Here is a 13,014-nt window from a genome sequence, read left to right as displayed (position 1 = left end):
ATATGGCAGAAAAATTAGATATGTGCGATACGAGCGATTACCCAAAAGATAATCCACTGCACAGCATAGTAAATAAAAAGGTGTCAGGTAAGATGAAAGATGAATTTGCTGGGACCCCTATAGCGGAGTATGTCGGATTAAGACCTAAGATGTATTCTATAAAGAAGTATGTTGTAAAAAAGCATATCAAACACGAACAGTATAAAGAAGCATTATTCAACGGTAGAACGTTCAAACACGAGATGAACTCTTTAAGAAGTTACAATCATAGGATATATGGATTAAGAATGAACAAGACATCTTTATCCCCCTTAGATACAAAGAGATGGATTGATAAGGATGGTGTAACTACCTATGCTTATGGTTATGGCGGTAATACTATATCGTTGGGAACTATGAGCAACTCTTCTCGTACAAATGCCCTGCCCGGTCCATCTTTAAGATAATAAAGAATAGGCTCTCCTTCTTTCATAACCAACCGACTAATCTTATATATCTTAAGGGACCAAATCAGATCGGTTGCACAACGTAGGCCTCCTTCGAGTTCGACGGGTTGGTATAAATATCTTACACTTACTCTATCCGGAAGTTTTTGTTCTTTGCCTCTCCTCGGGGCTGAAGATTCGGAAGTCACAGATTTCATTTTAATCGCATCAGGTGGTTTCTTCCCGATTAAAGTCGTTACTTCATTATTCAGCGCTGATACAAAAGCTGATAATCGTGTCACCCATTCGGTTGATCTTAATCGTTCCGATTTCATTTCAATCCCATACTGATAGCCAAACAAACATTCTGCTAATGTCCGGTTAAATCTTTCAACGATAGCTTGACTACGGTGGGCCTCTTTTTCACCACGCCTGATTTCGACATCGTGCTTTGTTAACAGCTTAGTAAACCGATCCCATAAACTCGCGACCTGGATCTACTTGAAATAACTTGGGCCATTTTAGTGGTCCGCGTTTATATATGTGACTCAGTGCATTAGCTACTTCTGTTGAATCTTTCGAGGTTAATGGCTCAGCCTCTTTGTATCGACTAGCCACATCCACTACGGTTAAAGCGTATTTATATGTTTTGCGTCTTATCTTATCATGGGGAAGAAACAAGAGGTCAGCCTGATGAACTTCATTCGTTGTAAAAATATCAAACTTCTTCCTCGGTATATAACGCGGTGCAGGTAAGTATATTTGCCTCATCGCTTGTTTCTTTAGACAATCCTTGGCCACATCTTTAGATACCTTAGTCGCAGTGGCTAATTTTTGTACTGCTTCTATACATTTCCAATATCCTCGTGGGCTATAGTAAATTTTATCCATTAATAATTAAAATTGATGTTTCTTTTAATAAAATCTCATGACGATTGTTGAATCGCACCATCATTTTTGCATAAAAAATTCCCTCTGTAGTGGTGGTATAGGTATATAAATCTGGCTCCAGTGGAAGTGAGCCAGAACCCTATCATCTATACTACTTATGGCAGCAGGAGAATTGCTGTGAGCAGTGTTAAACAACACACACACATACACACACACACACACACACACACACACACACATGCATGAGTTTTGTTTTGAGTGATCAATAATCATTTTAAAACCTTGTTAGATTAAATTCATTCCTATATCTCACATTATTTCACATAGCCTGAACGTGGAAAAAACTTGTGGTATCTCTTCCCAACAAATAGGAGGATGATATGCAACTTATAGGGTCTGTTAAAGCTGAAGAGCAAACATATTTTAAAAATATCCACAAAACTGGCAAAGAATGTGACAAAATGTTCGCATAAACATGATATAGTTCATTTCTATCTCATCAGCGAATGTAGTGACGAGGGACAAGGAAGTAGAATAGGTACAAGTAGACATTTAGAACCAAACGGAGTATCGTCAAACAGTATTCACATAAGATCAAAAACATTCAAAATGGTGTGTTTAAACTGATAAAGGCAATATTTAAACCAAGAAGATTTAAAGGAGAACACATTCATCCTTTTCTTAGAGACAATCTCGAAGTTGATCTACTTACTGTTCTCCTGCACAACAAGGTCCACACAGCCCGTGAGAAGTCCAATGTATCAAGTGTTTCACACGAATAGGGAAGTGATTCCACGTGCGACAATTGGTGTAAAAAAAAGAAACTGACAATTGACAGAAATGTACATTTACTTAAAATACTTGGAACGAGATGCCAGCAAAGAACCCAATAAACAAGGAAGTGGAAACAAGGAAGTTAGAGTTATCTCCCTTCTTCACTCATACACATCATCACTCGGGCCCGCCCGGATATATATATCCCGTTATCGAACGGGGTCATTCGTCCCCATTCGCATCTTTCCGTAACCTACAAGAATAGATGTCCCGGAATGGCACGAGTTGGTCACGAATGGCCAAAAGCCTTTCGCATACAACTTGCGTGATTACGTAACCTGTACGAAATGGAGAGTCGCCGATGAAATGACCTTTTCCCCGGTTGATCGGAACACTTATCCTTATCCACATTATATGGTAACTTAGGCATCTTTTGGGGTTGCATCGGTAACGGTGACGATTTTCATTTAGATATATACTATTTTCACTTGTCACACAAACTAATGATTTCAACTGAGCATTTCTCATCATTATCGTGTGTATTTATCACAGCCATGTGTGAAATGACTGAGATAGCTCACGTTTGTAGCGACCAGAACTGGGATAAACAGAATTATATCTCTGGCATGCAACTATGTGTTTAATTGATAAACATTTAATAAGAGCAAAATCATCTGCACTTCTTGTGTTTTGTATTTTTACTCCGTTCTGCAAAGCGCGCCAATGGCAATGCCACTCGATATTCGATATCCTACATTTGCAGCTAAATATAGCAGCGTACAATTTCTTCTTTTTATGCAGATCGCTCATGAAATAAATGCAATTCCTAAAAATGGTCGTGTTGCTTATTATCTGTAATTACTGCCCATTGCCTTGTTTAATTTCTAACCATGATATCACTCCCAAATGTATTATTTAATTGTCTATCATATCATAACCTTTGTGAGGTGGTGACATGTTTAATAACAGAGTAAATTTTCTGTTAAATAGCTATCTTGGCCACTTCTGAACACAGTGTTTTCCTACAAAATAGCAAAAGCCAAATGAAAATATAATTATTCTATAATTTATGTACTTTAAAGATGTTATGCAGTAGTATAGGTAATGGTGATTCTCCTGCTGCCATAAGTAGTATAGATGATAGGGTTCTGGCTCACTTCCACTGGAGCCAGGTTTATATACCTATACCACCACTACAGAGGGAATTTTTTATGCAAAAATGATGATGTGATTTAACAATCATCATGATATCATATTAAAAGAATCATCAATATTATTTAATAATGTATAAAATTTACTATAGCCCACAAAGATATTGGAAAGGTATAGGAGCAGTACAAAAATTAGCCACCCGTCTAAGGTATCTAAAGATGTGGCCAAGGATTGGTTAAAGAAACAAGCGATGTGGCAAATATACTTACCGGCACTGCGTTATACACCGAGGAAGAAGTTTGATATTTTTACAACGAATGAAGTTCATCAGGCTGACCTCTTGTTTCTTCCCCACAATAAAGTAAGACGCAAAACGTATAAATACGCTTTAACCGTAGTGGATGTGGCTAGTCGATACAAAGAGGCTGAGCCATTAACCTCAAAAGATTCAACAGAAGTAGCTAATGCACTGAGTCGCATATATAAACGCGGACCACTAAAATGGCCTAAGCTATTTCAAGTAGATCCTGGTCGCGAGTTTATGGGATCCGTAACTAAACTGTTAACAAAGCACGATGTCGAAATCAGGCGTGGTGAAAAAGAGGCCCACCGTAGTCAAGCTATCGTTGAAAGATTTAACCGGACATTAGCAGAATGTTTGTTTGGCTATCAGTATGGGATCGAAATGAAATCCGAACGATTATGATCAACCGAATGGGTGACACGTTTATGTGACTTCCGAATCTTCAGCCCCGAGGAGAGGCAAAGAACAAAAACTTCCGGATAGAGTAAGTGTAAGATATTTATACCAACCCGTCGAACTCGAAGGAGGCCTACGTTGTGCAACCGATCCGATTTGGTCCCTTAAGACATATAACATTAGTCGATTGGTTCTGAAAGAAGGAGACGCTATTCTTTATTATCTTAAAGATGGACCGGGCAGGGCATTTGTACGAGAAGAGTTGTTCATAGTTCCCAACGATACAGTATTACCACCATAACCATTAGCATAGGTAGTTACACCATCCTTATCAATCCATCTCTTTGTATCTAAGGGAGATAATGATGTCTTGTTCATTCTTAATCCATATATCCTATGATTGTAACTTCTTAAAGAGTTCATCTCGTGTTTGAACGTTCTACCATTGAATAATGATTCTTTATACTGTTCGTGTTTGATATGCTTTTTTACCACATACTTCTTAACACCCTTAGCTTTTCTTATCTCTCCATTATCGGACTTCTTTATAGAATACAACTTAGGTCTTAATCCTACATACTCCGCTATAGGGGTTCCAGCACATTCATCCCTCATCTTACCTAACACCTTTTTATTTACTATGCTGTGCAGTGGATTATCTTTTGGGTAATCGCTCGTGTCGTACATATCTATTTTTTCTGCCATATCTTTATACACATCCTCGGTTTGTATTTCCCTCAACAAAGAATCTGTGTCGGTATATAACACCTCGCATTTATCGCCGTAAAGCTTCTAAAGTTCGTTGTAATAAAAGTCATACATTAAGTGTTTTGACAAGTCAAGAATACTCATACCAACGTACACCAGTCTGTTGAATTTATATTACTCTTCTGCATATGCAACGCGGCTAAGTTGTTATCGAATATCTTGCTTCTGTTAAAAGCCGGACTGGCTATAAGTTTCCTGAGTCTTTCTTCCTCATTAGATCTGACTAATTTAACATCAACACGCTTCCTTAGATTCTCCATAGTTTTACCAAATACTGAGTTATTCATGAGCTGATATAGATTCTTTTCAAAATCGATGGTAGCTATCTTTCTTAAATCTGTATTCAGCCTTATATAGGGTTCCATCCAAGGGCTTTGATCAAACTTTAGAACTCTGTGTATTTTCTTTAGTTTCATACCAAACGATAGATATAACTGGAGATTTCTGTAGTGAACTATATATTTTGTCTTATCCATCAAATTTGGTACGAGTTTTTCTACGTTAGCTAACCTTGTATTACCCATCAAGGAGTGTTGATATTCCAACATCCAATCTTTATTAACCATTAATCTTTCGGGAGCTAGCGGATAACTGTTATGGTCTTTATGTAACGAATTTGGATATTCCAAGTCAACTTCTAGTATGTACCCTTTATTCACATCGACCTCATGGATATCATTCACATCAAACCACTCAAAACCACCCGTGGGTAAAGGTTGAATCATAGCCCATCCGTACAAATTGTTGGCGTCGAGATATCATATATGCGTGTCGGGTTTACTCGGATCATATCCTTCCACTAATTTATTATTAGCCTTAGAATACCGTTTAGCCGCCAACGATATACCACCTCTTAATCCTTTCTCAATAAGCAAGTGCATATCGTAATCGGTGAGTAGTTTTAGTTCTACACCGGTCTTCTTCAACAATGCATCCCACGATAGTCCGGGACTGGAATAGTACCATGCCGCGTCCAAGCCGTATTGTTTTAAACATGTCTTTCTAAATATCTCGAATATATCCGCGAGTAACAGTACATCGGTTTTAAAGTACAGATCGTGATAATCGCCTAAATTCTTACAACCTAATTTATCCCACACCGTCAGAGCATGTTCATAATCGGCATCGGTTATTTTAGATTCTGTTAAGTTACTATAGAATGATTCAAGGGGTGATAATTTAGTTTCGTCAAACCTAGACCAATCATCCATATATTCGTAAGGATATACACCTTTTCTCAGCAACAAATGACGACTTAACCGATCGGTATATTGATTTGTTATCGCAAAGTGATCGGGATTGTTAGCATTAGCTAAATTGTCCAGGGAAGATAACAGAAACTGTACGGAGTCTATGAATCTAAGTCCATTACTTTGCTTTATTCTGGATTTCCCATCCTTGTCCGTATAATGTATAGTTTTAGTCAACGAGAATGATATGTATTTTTCCATATTATTAGGAATGCACGTTAAACCGCCGTCGGTCTTTGAGATAGCTTGCATAATGAGATGTGAATCGTATCCTCTAAGGTTATGAAACACAACAGGCATGGGTATTGTTTGAGAATTCATTTTTGTATTTTGACCAATACACAACTGACTCCAGACCAACGACACAGACTTCTTAGATTCTTGGGACAAAACAGAGACATGTTTTCAACAAGTCTTGCAGATTTAGGAAAGACGGACATGCACTAACATATCATTGACACTGGCAACCACCCACCCGTTAAGAGTAGACCATCTTGACAATCTCCTCATGTCCAAAAAGTCACCGAAGAACTTATAGATGATTTTCTGAAGTATGATTTGATCAAGAAGTCTACTTCTATGTATTCAGCTCCCATTATCCTAGTCAAGAAACATGATGGCTCATATAGATTTGTTTGTGACTACAGAAAGTTGAATTCTGTCACTTTACCAATGTCATGGCCTCTTCCTGTTTTTGATGATGTTGTTGATCACATCGCCAATGCACAAGCTAAGATCTTCTCAACTTTAGATCTTGCTAATGGCTTCTTTCAAGTGCCATTACATGAAGATTCTAAGCATAAAACTGCTTTCGTCACCCATCAAGGCCTTTATCAATTCAAACATTTGCCCCAAGGTTTGACAAATTCTCCACTTTGTTTTCAACAGCTCATGAGCAAAGTGCTAAGAAAATTGCTTTTTAAGGTTGCGCTGATTTACATAATTTGATAATTTACAGCACAAACTTCGAAGAGCATCTCCAACATTTGGAGCAAGTATTTTACTATCTGAAACAGGCAAAATTAACACTAAAGCCATCCAAATGCAATTTTGCAACGGACAAAGTTTCTTTTCTGGGTCATGTTTTATCATGTGGAGGTGTTCAAGTTGATGACAAAAAGATTGAAGCAATTAGAACCTTTCAAGTGCCCAAATCACAAAAACAGATTCGCTCCTTCTTAGGCCTCACAAACTTCTACAGGAAGTATGTGAAAAATTATGCTCACATAGCGCTTCCACTGAATGCTTTGCTAAAGAAGCATTCAGAGTCAGAAGTAGGAAAGAAACCAAAGTTCCAATGGTCACTTGAGTGTGATCAGGCATTCAACACACTCAAACATGCTATGAGTAATACACCTGTTCTGGCTTATCCAAATTTTGACAAAGAATTTCTTCTTGCAAATGATGCCAGTGATATGAGCATAGGTTTTGTTTTGAGTCAAAAAGATGAGAAAAATAATGAACATCCAATAGCTTTTGGTGGTAGAGCTCTTCATGGCAGCGAAAAGAACTGGAGCATTACAGAAAAGGAAGGCTTAGCTCTAGTTGAAGCCATTAGATCCTTTCGTCCATACCTTGCAAATTCCAAATTTACAGTCTACACTGATCATATAGCATTGAAATGGCTGAAATCCATCAAGGATGCCACAGGTAGGTTAGGGCGATGGTCTTAGGAACTTTCTACCTACACTTTTGACATTGTTCACAGCAGCGGCAAAGCCAATGGGAATGCCGATGCTCTCTCACGTAGGGAATATGGGGAAAATATTAACTGTAATGATCAGACAGAAGAAGATGCTGAGAAAACAGTGTTCTCAGTAACTTCAACTCGGCAAAGCAAATCAACTAGCAGTACCACTTTATTGCCAAACACCCATTCACCCACACAGGTCACACAGAAAAGTCAGACTGAGGATATTTGCACACCTATTGTCAATCACTTAGAATCAGACACACGCACAACACATTGGTCAGTCACCTTTGAATATGAAGAGGATTATCAGTCAGTACCAGTTAATGTTGTTGCAGCATTACATGCTACAAATGCCAATGTTACTCAAGACACATTGGTTGAAGTAAGTATAAAAGAACATCCAAATTTACGTCACCTACAAAGGATTTGTCCAGATTTCATCCAAATCTTTGACTACAAAGAGGATGATGTCCTTCCACAAAATGAAAAGGATCGTCAAAAGATTCTTATCGAAGCCAATACTTTTGAAATTGATGAAGGCATCCTATACAGATTCGTTCCACAAAGACAGAAAGGCCATGCAGACAAGTTCATTAAACAGCTGGCAGTCCCAAGAACCCTCAGGAATCAAGTCCTGCAATCCTATCATGACTCAGAGTTTGGCGGTTGCCACCATGGGAAAGAAAGGATGCACAGCACCATGAGACCTAAGTACTACTGGCCCAAAGTGTACAGCGATATTGCTACTTATGTCCAGACATGTGAGGTATGTCAACAGACAAAGAGGCACTACCATGGCAAGAAGGCACCACTTCGTCCACTACCTGTAGAAGAGGTCTTCACCCGATGGCACGTTGACATTCTCGGTCCCCTGCCAACAACACCAGACAAGTACAAGTACATTTTGGTCATCACAGATGCATCATCCAGATGGTGTGAAGCCTTTCCACTTCGGACCCAAGAAGCCAAAGAAGTAGCAGATGTTCTCGTTAAAGAAATATTTTGTCGGTATGGCGCTCCAAGGACCTTAATTTCAGACAGAGGTCAGAACTTCATGTCCAAACTTATCAAAGCAATTTGTGAACTTTTGGCAATTAAATTTACCCATACCATCCTCAAACAAACAGCTGTGTAGAAAGGCTCAATTCTTACATCAATCAATCACTAAGAGCCTATTGTAACAAGTCTCAAAATGATTGGCCCCGTTTTATTCCTGGCATCATGATGGCCTATCGGATGGCCCCAAATACATCAACACAAAAATTCCCATATGTTATGCTTTTTGGACGAGAAATGAGAGCTCCACAAGATGTAGCATTAATTCCAAAAGAAAATTTAGGCCACAATAACAAAAGTTATCTTTCAAATTTGCTTGAGGAGCTGGAAATCACTAGAACAATTGCAGCTGAAAACACTGCTCGGGCTAAGGAGGTGTATTCAGAACAATATAATCGAAAGGCTAAAGAACCAGAATTTGCCCCAGGTCAAAGAGTTTGGCTTTATTGTCAAAAGGTTGAAAAAGGTCTTTCCAACAAATTAACCAAAAAGTGGTATGGTAGCTATTATATCATCCATATAGGTCCAAATTATACCTACAAACTACGCCGAAGTTCTGACGACAAAATACACAAACCACTGGTCCATGCCAACCGTCTGAAGCCATATTTTGATCCTGTTGATCATCCACAGTATCCTCCAGAACCATACCTCAATGACCCAAGTAACATAGATTCAGGAGTCATGGATGACAACGAGGAACCAGTCAATGATACTCAGCTTGACAGCAACAATTCCCCATCAACAAGTTCAACTTACCAGGCTACTGATCAATCACCTCCACAACCGGAAGGTCAGAAGGTCAATTCCAAAACAAAGGCAGGCACTTCCAGCAACAAGAGTTCGAAGCAAAAGACCCCAACAAAGAAGAAAAACCCTGCTCCAAATACAACAGCAAAACCTGCAGGTTCCAGAACGACAACTATGAAGGAAAATCATGCCACACCAGGTCCTAGTGCTCCAACCAAGGTAAATGAAAAGGTAAACAAAGGGAAAAGAGGAGTGAATAGTAAGCATCACCAGCCAAAATCCAGAAAACAACTTGACGACAGCCAGGTACAACCTCCAAGTCAGAGTCCAACATCAGGTAATCAAACCAATGATATCTCTCCTATTTTCAATCCAGAGGACATCCACTCAATTGTAAGTTCTAAGAGAGCAAATGGCAAAATCTACTCCATCGTGAAATGGAAGGATCCAGAAAGAGGAAACACATGGGAGTATGGCAGCAGCATTCCAGACTCCTTTCGGAGAGAATTTCACCTCAAAAGAAGTATGTCAGGAAAACGACGAAAACGTCCACTGAAGAATCATAAGTTTTTCGACCAAAAGGAATCAGCACAAGACAATAAATCAGTCAATGTTCTGTCAGGGAATACAATGTCAGGAAATGTCGAGCAAGACAACACCAAACCATGCATAGAATTAGATGTCAAACCATATCCTTTTGTTCCAAAACACCTACGAAAAGTAGATCATAAAATAAAAAGAGTTATGGGCATTGAAATTATTCAAGGAGACTGCTATGTCAAGGTCTCATATAAAGATTATCCTGATTACCACAAACGCTATTTTGAAAGTGTTCCTCCCCACCTCATACAGCGCTACCTTGATGATAGCTGGAAGGATCTCTGTAAGTGGTCCTGTGGAGAAGATAATCCCTCCATATGATCCAGATGAACTGCCAATTTATAAATCCAAAAGGATTATTTTTCCACATAAAGACTTTGGAAAAATCAACACATTTAGATACCGTGCTGCAACAACATACCATAGACCCAGTCTACCATTCCAGGATAATATCCCTATATATGTCGATAGCTGCCAACTGAACATATTCTTGACCAAAATACAAAATCCCCTGAATAAACGGTGCAAAACACAAAACAGCTATTACCGGTAGCTGTATCTTGTTATGTTTACTGATAACTTTAGTTATTGTGTCCAGTCTTTTCACTATGGGTCGCCAGTTGAGAACAAATAACATCAGCCTGATCATCTGGGTTATTTGTATCACAACAAATTTTGAACATTGACCTGATCAACCAATCTCAAAAGTGAAGTGAAACGAGCCAACCAAAGTGAACCATAATGAATCGAAATGAGTCAAACCAAAATGAACCAAAACAAATCGAAAGGACTCGAAGCGAAGCAAACCATACTGCGAATCACACCGAAACCGTACCAAAACGAAGCAAACCATACTGCGAATCGAACCGAAACCGTACCGAAGCGAAGCAAACCATACTGCGAATCGAACAGAAACCGTACCGAAGCGAAACAAACTGTACCGATGCAAAATAAACCGAACTGAACCGAACGAAACCAAACCCTATCGCATTGAACCGAACGAAAATCAAAGCGAAACGAATCAATGCACTTGTTATATGCACATACAAACATATGTATATATAATGTCTCTAATGATTGTGGGGCGCCAACAATGTATGAAGCCCATTTCTAGTGTGATATTGCCGGAAAATTACTAAAAGCGGCGTAAAACCAAACTCACTCACTCTAATGATTGTATCCAAAAATAGAAGGATATTTTTAATCCATTATATACTTTGTGGTCATGACACCATTTAGTAATACATGTGTACCTAATAATGTACTAATTTTTTTTTTACATCATAATTATCATATTTGTTTTATTTTCTAGTTATTACAGACAAACTGAGGAAGTATTTATATATGACATATTATTTGAACATGCTAACTGTCTTTTCTTTGTTTTCCATGTTAAACCTCCATGGACACAGCCAACTATCCTAAACCTCAAACCAGGATGTGGAACTCAAGGCCTCCTACATCACCCATAAACCACCAGTACAGAGTGCCAAGACAAGCCAGCTCCACATCCAGATTCCCTGATGACAGCAGAAAGAACGTTTACATTATGTTTCCTTATACCAAAGAGACTCTATAATAATTGTTTTTTAGACGGAGGGGAAGTTATCATGGTATAACATTTATACTAAGTTACCCTATAATAATTAGATCCACATCAAGTGTTTTTATGAGTTATCATGGTGTAACATTTATACATCATTTCATATAATTATAGTTTAGCAAGTAATACTTATCATCAGGTAAAATGCACATATAAAATATCAGTAGTTTCAGTTATACCTTTTTAGATAAATGCTAGCCTAAGGTAACGAGCGCATCTCCTAGACATACCATTCAATAAGACAAGAGTTATGTCTACATAGTTTAATAGATTTGAAGCTTTTAGATAAATGCTAGCCTAAGGTATCAAGATCCCACCTCCCAGACAAAAGATATGTCTACATAATCTTATAGATTACCTTGAACTATTTTATTTAAGTAAATCTGTCATCACCTATATTAGAATAACATTCAGCAATTACTTCAATTTAGACTCATTAAGGATTAGCCCCTATACACGCTTGTCTATAGGGCATTTAGGATTAGCCCCCATACAAGCTCGTCTATAGGGCATTAAGGATTAGCCCCAACACAACCTCGTCTATAGTGACACCATAATCTCTTTCAAAGCATCCAGTAAATATGTCAACAAGATTAGTGCCAGTCCAACAGGATTAACAGGATTAAGTATTCCCCTCTGTCTAGCCATTCATTTAGCATAGGGCACAACCAATCGTGTATCAACCAATCATATTCCTTTTTATTGTTCAAATTTTTGTTAAATACATACTGTAGCAACATGATAGGGCAGAGAAGGGGTTTGTCACTCTAACCAAGCAGATCTCCCTCCCACAGCCCAGAGGGTTGTACCGACTCTCTGTGGCACCCTCAGCTATTTTTCTAAGATATTGTAACTTGCTCATTGTTAATTGTTCTTGTAAATAAAATTGTGATTAGTCTCCTGTGACTCCGGCTCTTTGCTGACTAATTCCCCCAAGAAATCCAGCACGCCATTTGGATGGTTTTGTTCACCAATTCTCTCTTCATTTTGTAGATATTCTAGGAACTTTCCCACTGCATCGAGACCTCTGTAAATCACGGGCGGGTTTGCTTTCCCATCATACCTTACAACTATATAACCAAACCCACAAGGAATATGTTCTTGAGTTTTGTACGTAAAACTACTATCTTGATTATTATCTTGATTATTTTCTTTAGGTTTGATAAGTGCTTCGAAGTCGGCGTAAATTACGTACTGTACTGGCATTTGATTACAATAATGTTCAAATTTTAATATATTTTTCCCCTCTTTAGGCATATCGATCCTGATAGCATTCTGTCCAACACCTCTGCAGTCTTCTTTATGCGCTTCTAATAGATCTTGTCTGCTGTACCCATGTAGGCATCTTTCTC

At 38.4% G+C, this 13,014-nt stretch overlaps 1 protein-coding gene across 1 annotated transcript in view; it reads right to left on the bottom strand.

Annotated features, from left to right (window-relative positions):
• Positions 1–2,247, bottom strand: part of LOC124120811 (tyrosine-protein kinase SYK-like) — a 220,906-nt gene extending 218,659 nt beyond the window's left edge. Inside the window, exon 1 of the mRNA XM_046483671.2 lies at positions 2,029–2,247. The gene's annotated coding sequence lies outside the window, so the exon portion shown is untranslated. The remainder of the gene's footprint in view (positions 1–2,028) is intronic.
• Positions 2,248–13,014: the final 10,767 nt, after the last annotated feature.

The sequence above is a fragment of the Haliotis rufescens genome, unplaced genomic scaffold (assembly GCF_023055435.1).
Source record: "Haliotis rufescens isolate VD_foot unplaced genomic scaffold, xgHalRufe1.0.p SCAF_2, whole genome shotgun sequence".
Taxonomy (NCBI): Eukaryota; Metazoa; Mollusca; class Gastropoda; order Lepetellida; family Haliotidae; genus Haliotis; species Haliotis rufescens.
This window is presented reverse-complemented; position numbering and strand designations above follow the sequence as displayed.